Raw genomic sequence first — 23,540 nt, forward strand, 5'->3', positions numbered from 1 at the left:
ACCTTCGTCTTTGATCCTTTGCCTTACCCTTATAGGGTTAAGACTTATTGTTATTCGCCAACTAGCTCTGAACCTAGCCGGTCTATTGGCCGCATCTATGCCAGCCTCTCACCTAGTGTTAATTGTTCAGATGCTAACTAGGCGCTGGATGTGAAGTGGATCCCCAAGAATATGATAGCCGCCATATCTGCTGAACAACGCAACTCTATTAAAGGAGTTGGCTCCCAGAACTTTGATGCTATCCTTGCAAATTTGGCGAAGGTAATTTCTTTAAGTTATTGTCCAATTTCAAATTTAAATTTGAGTTGTGCATGGTATACCGGATGTTTTTTCCCTTGGGCGGCTGTGCTCTTAGGTTTACAAGTTGGTTGATTGACTTTAAAATGTGTGATAACTGATGGGGGTATGACTGATTTTCAAGTCAATCAATCACTAAAGTGATTGCCCCAAGCCAAATACGTAACCGGCCACTTGAGCAGCCGGTGCTTGTTGCAGGCGGTCATTTGACCTGTTTGCCACAATCAGATGGCTGCTCATGCTATAGATATTAAAAGTTGTGTGAACTAGAATGTTAAAGCATTGGTCCGACTGCTATTCTTTTATTACAATAACAGGTGGTCCTATATTTTCCAGACGGAATTATGTGCCTACCTTATTTCAAATGGGTTTCTGAGGCTTAGTTATCCTACTTGGGCCAATTTTAAAATTGGTCGTCTATGTAGGTTCATGGCAATAATTTAATTATCCAATTATACTCAATGTCTGTTTTCCCCTGTTGGGAAGACTTTTATAATTTTGAGAAGTAATCTAAGTTAGAATTTCGGTTGATTGTTGACTTATGTGTCGAACATCCGGCTTTCGTTGTCTTGGTTGTTCTTTAGATTACCCTGGTAAGACGGCTATGAGTTGGCCAATTAGGTCATTTAATTTTTGTTGTCTGTATGAGCTGGAAGAGCAAATGATAGAATTCCCTCTACGACATAACAATCGGAGGGACATCGATGGACGCTATATTTCACATTGGAGCAGGTGAATTCGTAAAATGTGTAACCATCCGGCCACTTGCCACATGTCTCTTTCAAAATACGGTTGTATAGCCACTAAACTTTTTTGTGCTTAGTTTAATATCTTGCCATTGGCCTCACGTTATTTTTACGTTAGTGTTTAACTTTCAATTTCAATCTTAAATTATTTGGAGGAGGTGTACCGTTTGTATATCAAACAGGCGACACATATGATAGGACACATGTATCTAGAGGAATAGATAACAAACTTTGGAATAAAAAAGAAGCTTTTAAATTGATAGTATATATATTTACAAAAATTTTCAACAGTTAGAAGTAGTACTTTTTGAGATTTTCTACAGTCCAATGTATAGGCAACCGCCAACCGTCTAGTGTCCCCAGGCGACATTGCCCCTGCGCTCCAGGAGTGAGTCCATTGCTATCCGCATGGCCTACCAGTTTTGACAAATCCTAGAAGAGGGTGACTGAGTTAAAAGCTGAGCTGAAAACGGCTAAGGAAAAGGTGGAGGAGTTTCAAGATGTTGGTAAAGAGACGTAAAACCTCAAATGTCAGAATGACAAGATGCAACACAAGCTTCCCAACCAAGAGAAGCAGCTTGCATCCAAATGGTCTGCCAAGGTTGAGGAGGATAAGAAGAAGCTCATTTAGGAGAATGAGCCTGACTATGTAAATTGCATGAAGATGGCGTGGAAGTCCTTGTTCCCCAATGACGATTACTCAATTTGGGAGTATCGTTATAAGCAAGCTATGGATGAACTGGATGCACAGGCGTGCCAGGGGGCACATGGTGACGAGGAGATCTAGGATGAGGACGAGGCTAAGGAGGGCAACGAACAACATCCGGCCAATGATGAGACGGCGGATGAAAATGAAGTCGAGTCCTCTCCCGAAGCTGATTAGATTTTATGTTTATTCTACGGCCGAATGGCCTTTTCAAATACATTTCGACCTGCGTGCCGTGTATTTTTTATAACTTTACCGACTTTGGAGTCGGGTTTATTAACAATTTTCTTTTTTCTTTCTCTCACCGGCTGTTTAGATGGTTAACAATTTATCTTTAATTTTGGCTGACCAAGGTGTTAGTTTTTAATGATGAATCATCCGCCCATTAGGTCGGTTTTTAACACTTGTGTTTTAAATTTAAAATTAAATTTAAGTTGTGCATGGTATACCGGATGTTTTTTCCCCTGGGCAGCTGTGCGCTAGGGTTTACAAGTTGGTTGATTGACTTGAAAATGTTTGATACCTGATGGGGGTATGACTGATTTTAAAGTCAATTAATCACTAAAGTGATTACCCCAAGATAAGCGCGCAGCCGACCACTTGAGCACTCGGTGCTTGTTGCAGGCAGTCATTTGACCTATTTGCCACAATCGGATGGATGTTCATGCTACAGATATTACAAGTTGCATGAACTTGAATGTCAAAGCATTGGTTCGCCTTCTATTCTTTTATTACAATAACTTGTGGTCTTATATTTTCCAGATGGCGTTATGAGCCTACTTCATTTCAAATGGGTTTTTGAGGCTTAGTTATCCTACTTGAGCCAATTTAAAAATTGGCCTTCTGTGTAGGTTAATGGCCATAATTTAATCATCCAATTATACTTAATGTGTGTTTGCCCCTATTGGGAAGACTTTTATAATTTCGAGAAGTAATATAAGTTAGAACTTCGGTCGATTGTCAGCTGATGTGTTTAACATTCGGCTTTTGTTGTCTTGGTTGTCCTTTAGATTACCCTGGTCAGATTGCTATGAGTTGACCATTTAGGTCGTTTAATTTTTGCCGTCTGTCTGTGCTGGAAGAGCAAATTGTAGAATACCCTCTACGACGATAACACTCGAAGGGACATCACCGGACGCCATATTTCACATTGGAGCAGGCGAACTCATAAAATGTGTAACCATCCGGCCAGTGGCCACATGTCTCTTTCAAAAGACGGTTGTATAGCCACTAAACGTTTTTGTTCTTAGTTTATTATCTTGCAATGGGCCTCACGTTATTTTTACGTTATTGTTTAACTTTCAATTTTAATCTTAAATTATTAAGCGAAAGTGTACCGTTTGTATATCAAATAGGCGACACATATGATAGGACTCATGTACTGATGAGTGTCATTTATGGCACTCATAGGGTAGTGTTTTAGGATATTATCATTATGATTTTTATGCTTTTCTTTTACTATTTTAATCTTTTCTCCTCTAGTTTCTCTATTTCTTCTTCTCTCGTGTTTTACATTCCTTTATGTACATTTATCCGTGTTTTCCTTTTATATTGCTTTTTTTCTCTTCTATTTTCTCTCCTTGGTTTCTCTTGTAGGTACCTTAAGACTTAGCTTTGCAAAGGATTCAAGAGGAGCAAAAAGAGCCAAGCAAAGGAGCTTCAAGTATCATGGAGAGGGCTTGGAGAGGGCTCTCCTCTTTCTCTCAGAGCCGCGGGCGCTGGTCACATAGGCTGCGGGCGTGGGTTTTGGGGCAAATTTTGGGAATTTTGGCAAGAACTTTACGCGCACTACCCGCGGGCATGGAGATGTTGGAGAGGGTGCTCCAGATCAAGAGAGACCGCGACCCCCTACTTTTATTTGAACAGGGCATTTTGCCGCGCCATGTGCCGCGGGCACGGGAACCTATGCTGCGGGCGCGGGAACCGTAGCCCGCGGGCGCTGGTTTTGCCCAGACTGGCCGCGGAGGCAGTTATGGGTTCCGTACCCATTTCTCCTCGCCTGCGGGGTCTTCGAGAAGAGGGAGCGGCTGATTAGCTTTTGTTCTTTGCTTATATATACTCTTATAAATCCTTTTGAAGGCCAACTTTTAGATAATATTTCATTTTCTTAGTTTTTAGAGAGAGAAACTAGAGAGAAGTTTAAGAGAAAGATTGAGATTGTAATCTTTGGATTTGAATTGTAATTTAACATTTGTTTCTTCAATAAAGTATTTGATTCTTCTTCATTATCAACCAAGTTAGTAAGATTTCTTTCCTTTGAGTTTACTTCAATTGCAATTTACTTTTATGCTTGAATATTTGGTTTGGATTTTGATTTAGTCTTAAGAATTTGTTGATTGATTGAATTTCCTTTTGATTTAGCTTGAGATGAATATGTTTGAGATTGAATTTGTTCTAGTTTTTAGATTTCACCATGTTTAGTGAGTAGATTAGTTGCTAGGGAGAAGGGGAAGCATGCTTGGTTGATGATTATTGCTAATTGATGACCCTTGATTGATTTATTGTTGCAATTAAATTGGTTGACATAGTTGTGCAAGTGATTAATTAGACAAGGAGGGATCAAACTATAAGATTAATCTAGATTACATTGCAAATTCCAATGACACGAACAATTGATTTGGGAATTGCTTTAATTGATTGAATTTGATTGTGATTCTCCTTCTTAATCATTCATAGTAAACCCTAGTTTGGTTTATAAGTGGTAACCTTTGAATTCCTTTGATTGTATCTATTGTTTGTCCTTTGCAATGTATGAATCAATTTGGTGATCTATCGATTAACATGATTCTTAAGCTTGCATGTGGAACCTATATCCCTAGTGTTTATCATTTTGATTGAATTCTCTATTCTTGTTTTATACTCAACCTTTAACATTTCTTCGAAATAGCTTAACATTAGAATATAACATTATTTTGATTCATTCCTTTGGGTTCGACCCTTAGCTTGCCCTATACTCGTATAAGGTTTGTTAAGCCTTTACAAATCTAGTTTCACTTAAGGAAGAATTAGATAACGACCTAGTTCCAACCCTCATCAAAATGGCGCCATTGCCGGGGAATGAAATTGGTGCTTTGTTATAGTTGTTGAGTCTATTTCATTCTAAAAAAAAATACGAAAAGATTTTCCTCTTTAAGGCTACACTTGTAGCCGTGCTACTAATCATTTCCTTTGAGTTGTATGCATAGAGCATGTGGTCATTCTCTTGTGCCATTTGATCCGGAGATCGAGAGGACTATTAAAAAACTAAGGGTTGCTAGGCAATCTTTTAGCTCTAGCATTTCAAGTGAAGAAGAACCGCAACAAGTGGAATAAGCAAGAACGTGAGAGAATCCGAGAATGGCATTGAAAGAATTGGGAATTCCAGGTGCATATAGATTTGAGAGTCGAATTGCTCCACCTACATCACCGATAAATCATTTTGAAATTAGGTTGGCTATGATCACTTTGATAGAAAGGCGACAATTTAGTGGAGCCAAGCAAGAGAGCCCGCTAAATTATCTCAAGGAGTTTGAAAAATATTACAATACTATCAAGGTGAACAGAGTTTCCCAAGAATTCATCCGCCTCAAGCTCTTTCCCTTTTCTCTCATTAAGTGTGCTTTAGAATGGCTAGACAAGGAGGTTAAGCCGAATTCTCTCACGACATGGGACGAGGTTACAAAGGAATTTCTAACTCGTTTCTATCCACAAAAGAAAACGGCGGAGGCAAGTGCTTTGATTCAAGGTTTCAAACAAAAGCCAAGTGAGTGCCTCTATGAAGCATGGGAGAGGTATAAGGAGTATCAAAGAGAGTGTCCTCACCACGGGATTCCAACCTATCAAATCATTCAAATTTTCTATGGAGGCCTAAGACCCCAAGGCAAGTCATTCCTAGATGGTGGAGCCGGTAGACCCATCATGAATAGGACGGAAGAAGAAGTGGTGGACATCATTGAGGATGTTGTGAAGTATTATAAAGATTGGCAAGATGGTGAGAGTGTATAAACTAGCAAGAGTAGCTCTACAGTGTACTTGGTTGATCATTTGAATGCAATTAACAATCTCTCTTCACAAATGGCAAACTTGTGGAAGGAAGTAATTGCAATCAAGGAAAAATTGGAGAGTTCTTCTTCCCAAGCTCCAAGTCTTCCCTCCCAATTTAAGGGAGAGGTACTCCTTCTAACTCACATCCCTCTCCTTCTTCTAGTAACATGCCTAGTGGTTCTTTGTTTTGTGATGTGTTTGGTTCATATGATCATGATTCTAGTAATTGCCCTTATGCTTTTTCGGAGAGTACTGATGATTTTCACAATAATGAGAATGAACATGTGAACTTTGTGTCAAACAATAATAATGTGCAAAAGTTTGATAACCAAAGGGGTAAATGGAATAGGAATTACCACAACCATGGTAATTTTGACAATTGTAACCAAGGTTGTGGTTACAGGAACCAAGGGAACCAAGGTTCTCGGGGGAACTATATCAATCAAGGTTACAGTGGCCGAAATCAAAACCAAAATTATAGTAATCAAAACCAAGGTTATAGAAATCATAATCAAGGTGGTGGTAACGATAATCAAGGTTATGGTCAAAATCAAAATAAGGGTAATTGGAACAATCAAGGGAGAGGCAGTTTTCAAGGTAATGCTCAAAGAGGCCCTCCACCCGGATTTGCACCAAAGACTCATGTTGGTAATTCCTATTCACAATCCTCTTCTTCTAGAGCTAATTTGGAAAAAATCATTGAAAATTAAACAAAGTTGTTGAACACTCACATGGCCATAAGTGATAAGAAATTCAATGAAGTGATGACTCTAATAAGATGCTTGAAAACCAAATTACTCAACTTGTTAATGCTTTGAAAGACCATGCTAGTCCTTCTTCTTTACCTTTCCAAGGCTTAGATCCCAAGAGACCCATGAATGCTATTGTTACAAGGAGTGGTAAAGTTCTTGAGGAGAGTGTGCCTAGGAAGAGTGGTACCAAGGAGGGTCCTAAGGAGGTCTTGGTTGAGGATGAGAGAAATGGTGCATCTTTGAGTGAGGTTGTGATTGAGACATCTAGAGAGATGAGAGTGGAGAAAGAGATTATGAAACCCAAGCTTCCATATCCAAAAAAATTAATCAGACATAAGTTGGATGAACAATTTGGAAGATTTATTGACATGCTTAAGCAACTTCATCTTTCTCTACCTTTTACCGAAGCTGTTACCCAATTGCCCAACTATGAAAAATTCCTCAAAGACATTTTGAGTGGTAGGAGGTCTTGTGATATGGTAGAGACGGTCAACTTGACGAGAATGGTATTGCAATTATAATGAACAAGATGCCACCCAAGTTGAAAGATCCCTGAAACTTCTCTATCCCTTGTGCCATTAACAAGATGCAAATTGATAATGCCTTATGTGACTTAAGAGATAGTGTTAGCTTAATGCCACATTCGTTTATGAAAGACTTGAGTTGTGAGAAATTATGCCTTCTAAGATTACCTTGCAATTGGTCGATAGGTTAATTAAGATTCCTAAGGGGAAGGTTGAGGATGTTCCTTTGAGAGTAGGGAAGTTTGTTATTTTGGTAGATTTTTTGGTGCTTGAAATGGATGAAGATGCTACCATTCCCATTATTCTTGATAGACCTTTTCTTGCTATCTCGGGTGCTATGATAGATGATAAGAGTGCAAAGATTTCCCTCAAGGTAGGAGAAGAGGTTATTGAATTTGACTTGAATGAAAGCATGAAATATCCATGTTCATCTTTAGAAAATTGCATGCTGATTCTCTTGATCTTGTTGTATCTTCCATGCATGAGCATTTACTCACTTCTAACGATCCTCTTGAGAATGTATTTTTGAATAATGATAAGATAGGTGCTCCTATCAAGGAAGTGAAAATGTATGAGGATTTGCTTAATGGAGGCATTGAGGAAGTGGATGAGCACATATGTATGAATATTTTGAGCCAAGAAGCTTTGCTAGCCGCCACTTCAAAGGAAGGTAAAGTTGTATCAATGGTTGAGCTCAAACCTCTTCCATCACACCTTAGGTATTAATTTTTGGAACAAACTCTACTTTTCCCGTGATTGTTAGTTCTTCTTTGAGTGAGCATCAAGCTCAAAAGTTATGTGATGTCTTAAGAAGGCATCAAGGTGCTTTGGGATATACCATTGATGACCTCAAAGGTATAATCCCCGCTTTGTGTACACATTACATAATTCTTGAGGAGGGTACTCTGCCTTCTATTGAGAGGCAACGAAAGCTACATCCCCAAATGGGAAAGGTAGTGAAGAAGGAGATCACCAAACTCTTAGATGCGGTAATTAATATCCCATTTCTAATTCTAGGTGGGTTTCTTTCGTTCACGTTGTCCCAAAGAAAGGAGGTATTGCCATCGTTGAGAATGAGAAAGGTGAGCTCATTCCAACGAGGACGGTCACGAGATGGAGGATGTTTATAGACAATAGACGACTAAACATATCTAAAAAGAAAGATCATTTTCCCCTTCCTTTCATTGATCCAATGCTTGAAAGACTATCAAGGCACAAGTACTATTGTTTTCTTGATGGTTATTCGGGATTTTTCCAAATTCCTATTCATCCCGATGACCAAGAGAAAAATACTTTTACTTATCCCTATAGTACCTTTGCCTATAGGAGAATGCCATTTGGCCTTTGCAATGCTTCCGGTACTTTCCAACGGTGTATGATGAGTATTTTTGGAGACATGTTGGAAGAGGAGATAGACGTGTTTATGGATGATTTTTCCGTTGGTGGGGTTTCCTTTGAGGCTTACTTACCTTGAAAATCTTGAAAAGTGTTTGGCAAGATGTGAAAAAGTGAACTTGGGAAAATTGCCATTTCATGGTTGAAGAAGGAATAGTTCTTGGGCACAAAATTTCTCACAAAGGCATAGAGGTGGACAAGGCAAAGATTGAGGTTATTGAAAAATTGCAACCTCCGGTCAACGTGAAAGGCGTGAGATCATTTTTGGGCCATGCCGGATTCTTTAGAAGATTTATCAAAGAATTTTCCCTCATTGCAAAGCCCCTCAATGATCTTAGATGCCGAGTTTGTATTTGATGACAAATGTTTGGAGGTATTCAATAAGTTAAAGAAGGCTCTAATATCTACTCCTATTGTTCAAACTCCAAGATGGGATTTACCATTTGAGTTGATGTGTGATGCTAGTGATTCAGCAATAGGATGTGTCTTGGGTCAAAGAGTTGACAAAAAGCTTCATGTGATCTATTATATTTCCAAGACTCTTAATGGAGCTCAACGGAATTACACTACAATGGAGAAGGAATTCTTAGCTACAGTTCATGCATTTGAGAAGTTCTGTTGTTATCTTTTGGGTTCCAAAACCATAGTCTTCACGGATCATGCAGCTCACAAATATCTTTTTGCCAAGAAAGAGTCAAAGACAAGGTTGATTTGGTGGGTTCTTGAGCTCCAAAGCTTCGACATTGAGATTAGGGAAAAAAGAGGAGCGGAGAATGTTGTGGCGGATCATCTTTCTCGTCTAGATGATTCTCAAATTCATGATGATGATTTTCCAATTGAGGACAAGATTCTTGATGATTTCCAATATGCTATTGAAGCAAAGGACCTCCCATGGTTTGCCGATTTGGTGAATTTCCTTGCTTGAGGGGAGTTTCCTCCTTCTTTTTCTAAGAATCAAAGGAAGAAGCTTAAGAGAGAGGCGAGGCATTATGTTTGGGATGACCCCATCTTATACAAGCTAGGGGTTGGTTGTTTACTTAGATGATGTGGGCCAAATGAAGTGGTGCCTAGTGTTTTGAAAATGTGCCATTCGGATCCAAGCGGAGGCCACATGGGTGTTTCTAAGACCGCCACTAAATTCATATTATCCCAAATCGAGCGATCAAGTGGAAGTCTTTAATCGCCAAATCAAACTCATTCTTGAAAAGACGGTTGTGAGAAATCAAAAAGATTGGTCGGATAAATTGGATGATGCTCTTTGGGCCTATCGAACGGATTTCAGGACCCCCATAGGTACCACTCCTTACCGCCTTGTATATGGCAAGTTATGGCACCTCCCGGTTAAGATTGAACACCGTGCTTTGTGGGCAATCAAGAAGATAAATTTTGATTTTGCAAGTGCGGGGGAGTAAAGGTGGTTAGACCTTCATGAGCTAGTGGAGCTTCGGCTTGATGCTTATGATTGTCCTAGTTTGTACAAGGCTCGTTCCAAGGAAACACATGACAAACTTATTGAGAAGAAGGATTTTTATGTTGGTGATAAAGTTCTTCTCTACAATTCAAAAATGAAGTTGTTTCCCGGAAAGCTTATGTCAAGATGGAGCGGTCCCTATTTGGTTAAGAGTGTCTTTCCAAGTGGTGTTGTGGAAATTTCGATGAGGGATTCCTCTTCTTCATTAAAGTCAAGGGTCATTGCCTCAAGAAGTATTTTGATGGTGCATTTGTTGGCCTTGCTCACTCTTTGCTTCTCCGAAAACCACCTTGAGTGGGTGGTAATCGTCGAGCTAACGATGATAAACAAAAGCGCTTACGGGAGGCAACCCGATTTCTTAACCTCTTTTCTCATTTCTCTTCTTTCTTTTATTTTTGTGGCTATTCTTTGTTTTTACTTTTTTTCATGTTTTTATCCTTTTTGTAGGTTGTTTTTCATCATCATTTATGGATATAGGGTGAATGATGAGAAGAGTGCAAGAAGATGAGTTTTTGATGCAGTGGAGAGGGCACCCTGCGGGCATGGAGAGGCCTTGGGGGTAATGAGTCCTCAAATGCAATATTTTGTCAAAATCGACTAGGAACTCTCCGCGGGTGCCCCGCGGGCTACTCGCGGGTTAAGTGAAGAGGTCGTGGGTCTCCTGGAGAGGGCGCGGGTCCTCACTGAAGCTAATTTTCAGGAAATATTTTAGTTATTTTTCCCCTTTCACTCATTTAAGTGAAGAGGCCGTGGGTCTCCAAGACTTGGCTATCCGCGATCTCCACACGGGCGCGGCGAAAATGGAGCGCCCGCGGACCCTTTTTTAGGTAAGTTTGTGAATTTTTTCCAGGAACTTTCCGCGGTCCACCCATGGGCGCAGCAATATCGGGAGCGGGCGCTGCGTGCTGGGGGTATTTCTCTCGGCCGAGCCCCCTCTTCTCTCTCCTCTATTATTTTTCCCCTTTCACTCATTTATTACTCTCTCTCTCCTCTTTCCTATCAAACCCTAACCCCTAATACTTGATTTTCACATCAAATTACTTAATTGCTCTCAAATTATTACTTTAATCTTTCTTATTTCTCCATTGTCATCAACTTTGGAGCATTTTTCTCGTGATTTTTCGAGAAATTTTGGGTTTTTGAAGCATTTTCAAGTTTGCTTGGTCTTAATCCCATTTTTGGTGCTCTAGTTCTTCATTGAGTATACACCTTTGGTATACTCCTAATCCTTGCTATATTTTTGTTGATTTATATTGATTTTATGCATTGATTTTGGTATACTTTTCTTTAGAATGCATGTGATGATTTTGTATAATTGTTTGTTTATTTTGTAATTGTTTTGAGTGAGTTGGGTTTACTTTTGATATCAATTGTTAATTATGTTGGTTGTTGTTTGTATTTTGGTGGTTTTGTTGTTTGAAACAGGTACTTTGTAGTATTGGGGGTGTTGTGTTGTTGAGTTGAGTTTTGGTGGTAGAATTGGTTTTGAGAAGTTGTTGGTGTGATATCTTTTGTGCTATTTGGTGTTCTTGAATTGGTTATCATGGATTTGTTGAGAAAAGCCAAGTCTAGCAAGAAACGTTCCCATCAATCACCCGGCCAATCCTCTCATGGCTAATCCTCTCAAAGACAACCTCCTAATCCTAATCCCCAAGATACTAACCCTCCTCCACCTCTTCCACCTCTCAAATTCTACAATCGGTGTAAGCAAGCCCCCATATATAACTCCATGAAAACTCTAAAATTTAGATCAACTCGGAATTTCTATCTTGATGACATGGTCAAGTTAGGGATTGATTCCAACCTTGACATTCTCCTCCACAACCTCTATTTGACTGAGTTTGTTAAAATAGCTCCAAGAACTTGCTTAGAACCCACTATTGAAATTTTCTCAACATTTGAACTTAATCGGGTGGGAGATTCAGATTATCTCATTTCATTCCAGCTGTTCAATGTCAAACACACTTTAAACCTCTTTTAATTCAATGAAGCTCTCTGGTTCGACCTTCATGCAGATATTCTTGAGCCACTCCTCTTAAACCCTGCCTCTTATAATGAAGTTTTGTGGTGGCAAACCATTGCCCATAAGAAAATTTTTTATTCCAAGAAATCACTTGCTAGTGAAATCATCCATCCAGCTCTTAGGATTCTTCATAGGATCCTTGGTTATACGGTGTTCAACAAGCAAGATCTTCACAAACTCTCAAGAGAGGAGATCATGGTTCTATGGTTGGCCACCAAGTTGGATCTTGGGCCACGGGATAATTTTGGATATATTTTCATGGACTGTTGCCGGCAGATTATTAATGGGACTAAGACCGATGATATTCATTGTGGAGGGATGGTGACGAGGTTGGTACATCATTTCAAGCAAGAAGGGTTCTTAAGGTCTTGCACTCCAGTTGGAGGGAGTGAAGACACGTTACTAAATTTGGCACTCTTCACTTCATTAATAGTACGAGGAACTTCGATATATTTTCTTGGCTAGTGAGAAATGATCACCATTGCTTGCTCCCGAACCCGGCCGCCACTTCCATTGAGCGGGAGACTACGAATGTTTGGATTCCTCCGAAGGATGCGGGGCAAGTTGTGGTAGATATGGAGGAGGATGAAGATGTCAATGATGATGATGACGCTGATGATGGTGATGGTGGAGGTGATGAACAACAACAACAACAACAACTTCAACAATAACAACAACAACAACAACAACTACAACCACAACAACAACAACAACAAATTCGAGGTAGACGACAACATAGACAACATCAAGACTACCAAGAAGATCCCTACCTAAGGGAAATGATGACAATGAGAGAACAAATGGATTGCATGCAATTAAGCATGCAAGGTATGTTTGCCGGCAACCAAAATTTGTCTTTTCAAACTAGTGCCTTATATGATGCAAGTGTGCATCAGTGGGAGGTCACTCCTCCGATTAACTATCCCTATGAGTCGGCCCAACTAGGGCCCGTGCCATCATGGGGGGTGACAACCTTCCGACGTACCCTTATTGGCAAGGAGTTTCGAACCCCGATGTGCCTAGGCGTGATTTCCCTGATGAGTCTGGTCACTATGACTCATAGGTTTCGGGGGGGAGTGACTATAGGGGTATTTTCGGAATTTTGCCTTTTCATGTATGATTTCCCATGTTTAATTAGTGTGCATGTTTTGAGGATATTTGCGGTTGACTCTAGGATAGGGTATGCTAAGGTAGTGGTTTAGACATTTTGGGGCCTTGAAGCCGGATTCCGTTGGGTTTGTGATAAGACGGAGTTGCTTCCTTTGGTTAATTTGATGCCCTTAGTGAGTTTTTGCCACATCCATGTGAGGTTCATTATTTTTCTAGCCTTCAACATATATTTGCTTGAGCATCATGGATCCTTGACTATTTCAAACCTAATCTAGAATCATGACTCATATTTCTTAAACTCGAGACCGGACTAACTAGGGAGGATAAAGGCATCTTTTCGGGGTGGTAATTTTTCTTTTTTAGGTTAATTTTATTTATTTTTAGTTCATTTTGATTTACATTTGCCTTCTTGCTAACCATTTCAGCCTTTCCCCTTCTTTTCAAGCCACATCTTTAGTACTTTGAGCGTTTTGTTTCTTTTTGTTCCAATTTTGGTTTTTGTGAAGCAAATGTTCATTTATTGGAGTATGTGGTTTTTGAGTTTGGATTTTGGTTCTTATTTGTAAGCAAGTTTGTGTTTTATATCTTTGTGAGAATAATGGCAAATGAATTAATGAAAAAGGCGTCCTAACTTTATATAAGGCAAGGACAAAGCAAATGAATAATTGAAAAAAGCCGTCCAAAGTTAAAGAGGCATGGACAATTTCTTTGAAACCAATGGAAACATAAGAAAAAAAAAAAAGAAAAAAACAAAAAGTGAAAATGAGAAAATCTCAAAATTATTTTGATGTAATTTCTTTTCCCTTTTCAAGCATTGAAGACAATACTTCCTTTTAGCTTGTGGGAGAAGCGTTTACGCTTTTTTATATATATTTGTTGATATAGCTTTGAATAAGCTTGGGGGTGTTAAGTTTGTTTTTGTTTGGTGATTACTTGATTATGATTCTAAGAAAAGGGCATGTTCTTTGCTTCACTTTTAGGGAAACCACCAAATTTTAAAATTTTTGCCTACCCCTAACCTATTGCCTCTACGTTACAACCTTTGGGAAAGTCCTTTCGACCTAGTGGTTGAGTCATATACCGAGGAAGGGCATTATGAGTTAAAGCCTAAGGAAAAGGGATGCAAGGTGAAGATGTCGTGAAACCCTAAAATTCTAATCTTTTTTCGGTTCCTTCGAGGAACCATAGGGACGCTCACTTAGGGAAGATTTGAAACCATAGGGAGAACGCGGCCAGATTTGTTGGGAATGCGTTACGCCTCATTAGTTCTCTATGCTTAGCATACCTTATGTTTCAATGAACCGTGAATATCTTGAAGCATGCATACCCATTTCTTATAGAAAAGTGTTCATGCATTTGCATTTGACTATTTGTGAAATTTCTTGTAAGAGCTATTTGGTTGAACTTTTGTTTTACTTTCTTTTCTTTTTAAATGATTTTGCCTTATTTTGTTTCAAAGAGTTGTGGGTCAATCTCTTAGGAAACCCTTACGAGACCTCACTCGTCCTCATAGGCGAGTTTGGGGTTTATTGGGCTTGTTGTAGCTAAAAACAACTGCGATTCCTACGTTAGTGAGTCTTAGTGTATATTCTTCTTTTCTCTTTTTCTTTTCTTAATAAGCCATCCTTATTCCTTACTACCTTTTTTTTTACTCACGACGAGCAAAAGTCTAGCTTGGGGGAATTTGATGAGTGTCATTTATGGCACTCATAGGGTAGTGTTTTAGGATATTTTCATTATGATTGTTATGCTTTTCTTTTACTATTTTGATCTTTTCTCTTATAGTTTCTCTATTTCTTCTTCTCTCGTGTTTTACTTTCCTTTATATGCATTTATTCGTGTTTTCCTTTTATATTGCTCTTTTTCTCTTCTATTTTCTCTCCTTGGTTTCTCATTTATGTACCTTAATACTTAACTTTGAAAAGGATTCAAGAGGGCTTGGAGAGGGCTCTTAGAGGGCTCTCCTCTTTCTCTCAGAGCCGCAGGCGCGGGTCTCATGAGCCGCGACCGCGGGTTTTGGTGCAAATTTTGGGAATTTTGGCAGGAACTCTCCGCGCCCTGCCCGTGGGCGCGAAGATGTTGGAGAGGGCGCTCCGGATCAAGAGAGACCGCAACCCCTTGCTTGTATTGGAACAGGGCATTTTCCCGTGCCCTGTGCCGCGAGCACGAGTTTTGCCCAGACTGCCCGCGGAGTTAGTTATGGGTTCCGTACCCATTTCTCCGCGCCCGCGGGGTCTTCGAGGAGAGGGCGCGGCCGATCAGCTTTTTTTCTTTGCTATACTCTTGTAAATCCTTTTGAAGTCCAACTTTTAGATAATATATCATTTGCTTAGTTTTTAGAGAGAGAAACTAGAGAGAAGTTAGAGAGAATGTTTGAGATTATAATCTTTTGATTTGAATTGTATTTCAACATTTGTTTCTTCAATCAAGTATTTGATTCTTCTTCAATAACAACCAAGTTAGTAAGATTTCTTTCCTTTGAGTTAACTTCAATTGCAATTTAATTTTATGCTTGAATTTTTGGTTTGGATTTTGATTTATTCTTGAGAATTTGTTGATTGATTAAATTTCCTTTGATTTAACTTGAGATGAATATGTTTGAGATTGAATTTGTTCTAGTTTTAGATTTTACCATGTTTAGTGAGTAGATTAGTTTCTAGGGAGAAGGGGAAGCATGCTTGATTGATGATTATTGCTAATTGATGATCCTTGATTGATTGATTGTTGCAATTAAATTGGTTGACGTAGTTATGCATGTGATTAATTAGACTAGGAGTGATCAACCTATAAGATTAATCTAGATTACATTGCGAATTCCAATGACACGAACAATTGATTTAAGAATTTCTTTAATTGATTGAATTTGATTGTTATTCTCCTTTTTAATCATTCATAGTGAACCCTAGTTTGGTTTATAGGAGGTAACCTGTGAATTCCTTTGATTGCAACTATTGTTTGTCCTTTGCAATGTATGAATCAATTTGGTGATCTATCGATTAGCATGATTGTTAAGCTTACATGTGGAACCTATATCCCTAGTGTTTAGAATTTTGATTGGATTCTCGATTCTTGTTATCATAGTTATCATACTCAACCTTTAAAATTTCATCGAAATAGCTTAAACGTTAGACTATAACATGGATTTGGTTCATTCCTTTGGGTTCGACCCTTAGCTTGCCCTATACTCGTATAAGGTTTGTTAAGCATTTACAAATTTAGTTTGACTTAGGGAAGAATTAGATAACGACCTAGTTCCAACCCTCGTCATGTATCTAGAGGAATAGATAAAAAAGTTTGGAAGCAAAAAGAAGCTTTTTAATTGATAGGCTTTCTATTTACAAATATTTACAACACTTAGAAGTTTTACTTTTTGAGATTTGCTACATTCCAATTTCTAGCCAGCCGCTTACCGTCTAGTGTCCCTAGGCGGTAGGTGCCGCTCCTACTTCCTCATAGATTCGGTAGGGCCCTTCCCAATTAGGAGTCAGTTTTCCAAGCTCATTTGCCCTACCATTGCCTCCATTTTATGTAACACAAAGTCCCCAACATTCAATGGGCGCATGTGTACTTTCTTGTTGTAGAAACGAGTCATTCTTAAACGGTAAATCTCATGACGCAAGGCGACCTTGCCCTTGCGCTCCAGGAGTGAGTCCATTGCTAGCCGCATGGCCTACCAGTTTACCTCTTCATCGTATAGCATGATTCATAGAGTCGGCTCATAATGCTCGATGGGCAAGACATTTTCAGCACCGTAAACCATGAGAAATGGGGTTTCATAGGTTGCCCCCTTCGTCGTTGTATGGATGGCCCATAGGACATGAACTAATTCTTCTGCCCATAAATCTCCGGCTTATTCAATTTTCTTTTAATGTCGTCTTAGATGAGTTTGTTGAAGGCTTCAACTTGGCCGTTTGCTTTGGATCGGCCGAGTGATGCAAAATAATTTGACCAATTAAGATGAGGCGTCTCATATTGAGGTTTGTTATCAAACACCATAGACATAGGTACCCCAAACCGGGTGATAATGTTCTTTCATATGAAAGAAATGGCATCCTTGTTCTTGATATTTTTTACCGCTTCCGCCTCCACCCACTTGGTGAAGTAACCCACAGCCACTAAGATATAGCGCTTTCCGCCTGGAACAGGCGTGTAAGGACCAAGAATGTCCATGCCCCATTTAGCATACGAGACTGGGTTGTGGATTGCTGTCAGGTCAGTAGCCAGACGACGGATTAGCTTGCCAAATTTTTGACACTTATTGCAATTTTTAACCATCTTCAGTGCGTCTTACTCCAGAGTAAGCTAGAAGTAATGCCTCCTGGCTCTGACGACTATGGATCTGCCGCCTGCGTGAGAGGTGTAGTATCCCGCATGCAAATTATTGAGAACTTCCCTACCATTCTTGGGGGTCACACACTTCAGTAGAGGCTTGAAGAAACCTACTTTGAAGAGTTCTTCATTTCTCATCTCAAATTTTGCAGCTCGCTTCTTCATGACGGCTGCCTCATGTGCTCAACCAGGAAGCGTGCCGTTTGTTAGATATGCCCGGATTCCATCCATCCAGGTGGAGTTTCGGTAAAGAATTCCAATGAGTTCCTCATGTATACTTCTTTTTTCAATAATTTCCCAAAAGATTGACCGAGGCGTATCACAACAGGCGAAGGATGCTAGTTTGGACAACGCATCCACCTAGTTGTTCTCAGATCTAGGCACCTAATTTAGATGGAATTCTTCAAGTGTCTTAATCTCCTCTTTGACTTCCTGGAGATATTTGATCAAAGCCGAATGGGTGGCTTCATACTCACCTTGGTATAAGCGAACGACCAATTTTGAATCAGAGTAGGCGTTAATTTTGGATGCCTCTTCTGCCTTGCACATGCGGATGCCCCCTAGTAGGGCTTCATATTCCACCTCATTGTTTGAGGCTTGAAACTTGAACCATAGCGCATACTCATAAATAATTTCTGCACCACGGTCGTTCATAGTGGAGCTCTAATCCACGTACACTTTCCTAACCTGATCAGTATTATTCGATGGAACCGGTCTTGTCATTTCGGCAACAAAGTCTGCGAATGCCTGATCCTTCACTGCCTTTCTTGGTTTGTAAGTGATTTTCAGACATTGAATTTCAATAGACCATTTGAGCATCCTACCGGATGACGCCAAAGTTGACATAGGGCGCTTCAGGGGTTAATATGTGTATATCACAACCGGATGCGCCAAGAAGTATGGATTCAACTTCTTGACTACCATGTAAAGGGCGGGGCTAAATTTTTCAACCATGGGGTACCGGAGCTAAGCATTTCTGAGTACATGGCTAATGAAATAGACCAAGAGCTGGATGCCATCTCTTTTGGGAAGGAGAACGACACTGAGAGCATAATCTGAAACGGCTAAGTAGATGTATAATGTCTCTTTGGGCAGAGGGCTAACTAGCCCTGGAAAAGAGTGCAAGTGTTCTTTTAAATTTTGGAAGGCCGCCTTAGAGTCATCTCCCCACATTCAAATCTAGTCTTCTTTGTGATTTCTTGGAAGAAATAAAGGCATTTGTCAACTGACCGGCTGAGAAATCTTCCCAATGCCGCCAGGCAACCAGTTAGTTTCTGAACTTCCTTGACAGTGCGGCGTGACTTCATGTCAATTATCGCCTGTATCTTCTTGGGGTTAGCCTCTATCCCCCTTTGATCAATAAGGAATCCGAGAAACTTCCTAGACTCAACACCAAAGATGCATTTCTTGGGATTTAACATAACCTTATGCCGCCTGAGTATGGTGAAGGTTTCTCGGAGATTAACAAAGTAATTCGTTTGGGGCTTGGATTTGACTATCATATCATCAATGTACGCCTCTACGCTCTTTCCAATATGATTAATGAAGACTGTATTAATCATTCGTTGAAAAGTTGAAGGCGCATTCTTCAAACCAAATGACGTCACAATGTAGCTAAATAACCCTTGATCAGTGACAAAGGCCGTGTTCTCTTGATCCTTTTTCCACAAGGGTATATGATGGAAGCTAAAATAAGAATTCATGAAACTCATTAAGGCATGGCCGGCTGTAGAGTCGACAAGACTATCGATCTTTGGGAGCAAATAATTGTCCTTTGGACATGCTTTGTTCAGATCTGTGTAATCAACACACATGCGCCAGGTTCCATTCGGGTTCTTACAAGCGCAACATTCGCTACCCAATCAGGGAAGTTACATGACCCAAAAAACCCAGCGTTTAACAGCTTTTTAACTTTGGCAGTTGCCGCCTGACTTCTTTTCTCGTCGTGATTTCTTTTATTTTAGCCCCATGATAAGTTTTTGGACATGAAGATCCGGGCTGATGCGTGGCATCTCTTCCACTTCAAAGGCCAAGATGTCTTTGAATTCTTTCAGCAGGAGGTGCAAGTCTGCACCCAGCCTTTCAAAGGCAATCGTCCCCACCTTAACAATTCTCTTAGGAATGCTATCATCTAGAGGATTATTAACATGCACTCTAGTCGGCTGGGGACAAAGATCATCTGATCGTTCCCCGGTAAGTGATTGCTATTTCTTCTCCTTCTTCACCTCCACCACCTGTTCAGTTTTTCTTTTCGTTGCGACTAGAGGGGGTTAATAAGGGTCCTTGACTTCGTCTAGGTCTATTTTCTTTTATTTTTTCCAATAGAGCCATCATCCCTTTCATACTTTAGAAGCATTAGAGCTGGGATGATGACGGCCTTGCACTCATTCATAGTGGGTCGGCCAAGAAAAATGTTGTGGGCGGTCAGCTCTTTAACCACCAAGAACCGGACGACCATGTGTCGCCCTTTCCCTTTCTCCCCCAACCAGATGGGTAAATCTATTTGTCCGACTGGGTGCACGACCCCTCAACCAAAGCCAACTAATGGATGGAAGATGTCGCAAAGATTGTCCAGCTTATATTCAACCATGGATAGACACTTGTAGCTGATGAGATTAGAGGAGCTACCCGTATCTATTAGGATATGACCAACCAGCTGGTTAGCGACCTTGCATTCAATGACGACTTGGTCATCATGCGGTCGTCGCACTTTGCCCCGGTCCTTCTAGGTGATGAGGATGTCTTGGAATGTTCCACTAGAGGACGTCTGTCCATCATCAACATAATGGATCATCCTCTTCATATGATCCCTGGTCCCCTTAATAGTTAGGCCACTGCTTGCGAATTTTCCTGCTATGGTGTAGATCGGATCCTTGTCAGTAACCGAGCAACTAGTAGGCTGGTCAGTTTTTGACTATTGCCCCGGATTCGTCTTAGAAGTCGCTTAGGACTTTAAGACATAAGACTTTAGCAAGCCCTTGTTAGCCAGACGGTCCAACGTCCGCTTGAGACTGTAGCAATCGTTGGTGTCGTGGCCCACTTCCTGATGAAAGTGACAGAATTTATTCTTAATCCGCGAATGAATGAAACTCTTCATAGGATTCGGCTTCTCAGTGGTAAACCGGTCCATCACCTCTGTAAAGATGGTGTAACAGTTTATAGAATTCATACCGCGAGATATACGTTTTGAATTCTTTCTTTTTCTTCTTGGATGACTGGTCAGGTTCCTCAACCGCCCAAACTTCTTTTCTCTTTTTGCTCTCTTCGGCTTTCTAAGCCAGGAAAGCAGACCCTCTTTTTTCTTTTTGCTCTCTTCGCCTCTATCAACGCCTCTTGAAGGGTGAAAACCCTCTTTTGGAGAAGGTCGAACTTAAAGGTCAACCCGTCCTTAGACCCTTAAAGAAGTCTATATATGCTACCTCGTCAAACAACCCCTGGATTTGGATTCTCACCAAGTTTAACCGCCTTACAAAGGAGCAAAGCCCCTCTTGTTTTCTTAGCAGGGATAGTCGTTCTAAAGTTGGAGGCAAACAAGAAGGCAAGCTTCTTGAAGCTATCAATGCATTCGGCTAGCAAGTTGCCGAACCATTGTTGGGTGATGCCCTTCAATGTAGCAAGGAAGCATCGGCACCACATAGCATCCTCCAACCCCTGCATGTGCATGAGGTTGGTGTAAGCCATGAGGTGGTCCTCCAGGTTGTTAGTACCAATCATAAGCTCCCACCAACACATTCTTAACCTTAGCCGGCTGTGCGGCCTCGGTTATCCCTTAGGTGAACGCAGAAGTTTGTTCACCAAGTTTGAGCCGAAGGAGCTGCCAGTCCAAACGTTAGACATAGTATGCCGCCAAATCCCCTAAGAGAGTCGGCTGCATGAAATGAGGTGAATACGAGCCGTAGACCATAGGAGGTACGTACGGTGCATCCTCAATCATCTGAGGGCTAGGGTGGACAGTGTTACTGCCTGTATGGATCTCATGCAAGGATTGAATATTCCCTACAGATGTGTTTTTGAAGTTTTCTGGAAAGCTTAAAGTAGAGGCTGACTCAGACAGGTGCTGACTCCTCAAGGGTTGCAGCTGCCTTGTCCTTTGGATGCTGAGTTGGCTACCTTTCCCTAACTGACTTCTTCCTCACATTTCGAGGAGACTTCTTGGCCGGCTGACCCTTGCTAAATCCAGCGGATTTCTTTTCGATCAGGTCCTTAATCTCACCCTTATAACTCGTCAAGAATGTCATGAGCTAGGCTCTACTTACTGGTGATTGGGGTATTTAATACCCCCAAGTGGACCAATTAGAGAGCGGCACATGATGCCCTGGGAGGGGTCAAAATGGACCCTCCAGAGGCGTGACACGTGTCACTCAGATTTCCCTCCTTTGAAATGGCGGCCTTCAAGGCCCAAACTTCAACGACGCCGCGAAACGGTGCTGCCTTAATCCCTAGGTCATCAAACCCTAGGGTATGCATACTTCCCAAGGTCCCTATAAATAAGGACATTCCCCCCATTTATTGGGGGACATTCTAATCAATACTAAGACGTCACTCTCATGAAACAGACATCACTTAAGCTTGGAATCCGAGAAGACAAATTAATTTCCGCACATTTTACTCCGAATCCATACTAACTTAATCTTCGGAGGCGGACCACCGACCTTTCGGTGCTCTGTTTATTTTGCAGGTACAAGCGTCCTTGTAGAATCAAGTCTTGAGCTGTAACACTCCCTAGGGACACAAAAAACCCCGAAACATTTGGCACCGTCTGTGGGGAGAGTACCTCTAAGATGGCTTCACAAGAGCAACCTGTGGCGCCTCCAGAGACCAACCAACCTCTGAAAGAAATAGTTGGCCAGACGGACCATGACTCAAATGACGATGGAGACATCGAAACCTATGTGGCCCCAGATGGGTCACTCATCTCTAAGCGCTTCTGTCACAAAGACAGGCGGGAGCGCAATGCTAACCAAGCGGGTCCTAGCAGGACCCCTAGACAATCGAGTAAGCCATTGGGGCAGCCAGCTGATCCCTCTCAGGCGGTAAGATCAGCCCCAGTCACCCGCGATGAGCTCATGAAGTTTATGAGCAGCCTCAAGGGTGAAATTAGGGTCTAATCAATAAGCGGTCGGCTACTCATAGAATGGAATAGTCGGCTGCTTAAACTGGAAAGCAAAAGTCGGTCCGAGACCGACTGCCGACTCCTCATCCTTCTCCAAAGGAGAAGGCTTGGCCCCAGTTTGATCTTTCAGGACCCCAATTCTGAGAAATGATGACAAGAAAAGCCATCCGGCATGTATAGTCGGACGGTAGCGAAAAATCCTTTCATGATGCTCGTCAGTACATCGACCAGCTAAGGACTCAGCAGCCGTCAGCGTCGGCTTCTACACCGACTTATCACGATAAATTTTAGAATACATCTGTGAGGAATCCTTCTTTAGTGCCGGGGACTCCATCAAGCGTCCCCCTCGTACAATCTGGGCCCTATATAATCAACTCGACGCGCTACATGGCACAGCCACTATACCTAAGGGACTGAGCTCTGCTCCTCTAATAAGCAGTCGGACTCCAATAAGTCTGACCAATTGAAGGAGAGTCGGCGTGCTCAACCGCCTCTAAAACCAGAAGAGAGCAAAAAGAAAAAACAGATCTGGGCGGTTGATAACTTTGATCACCCGACCTAGAAGAAAACGAAAGAGTGGAAGCCGTACGTCCCAAGGTACGAGTTCCACAAAGGAAGCTACTCCATCCTCATGGAGATAAAGGATCGGCTTACTCTTAAGAAGCCGAATCCTATGAAAGGTTCCGTTGAAAATCAGCAGAAGAACAAGCACTGTCACTATCATGAGGATGTCGGCCATGACACAAACGACTGCTTCAGCCTCAAGCGGACGCTTTATCGTATGGCCAACAAAGGAGCGCTGAAATCCTATGTGAAGTCCAAAGTAACTTAAAAATCGAATCCGGGGCAGTCAAGAAAAAGCCCAACTGTTCGGGGTAACAAGGACCATCTAACAAAGATGGTCCATTATGTTGATGAGGGATAGGAGGTCAGCACATCCGCCTTCCTCGAAGTCATCATCATGAAAAAGGACAGAGGGAAATTCAGTCGGTCGCATGATGTCCCTGTTGTCATAGAATGTAAAGTGGCCAACAAGTTGGTTGGTCGCATC

The sequence above is a fragment of the Chenopodium quinoa genome, unplaced genomic scaffold, assembly GCF_001683475.1.
Source record: "Chenopodium quinoa cultivar QQ74 unplaced genomic scaffold, ASM168347v1, whole genome shotgun sequence".
Classification (NCBI taxonomy): Eukaryota; Viridiplantae; Streptophyta; class Magnoliopsida; order Caryophyllales; family Amaranthaceae; genus Chenopodium; species Chenopodium quinoa.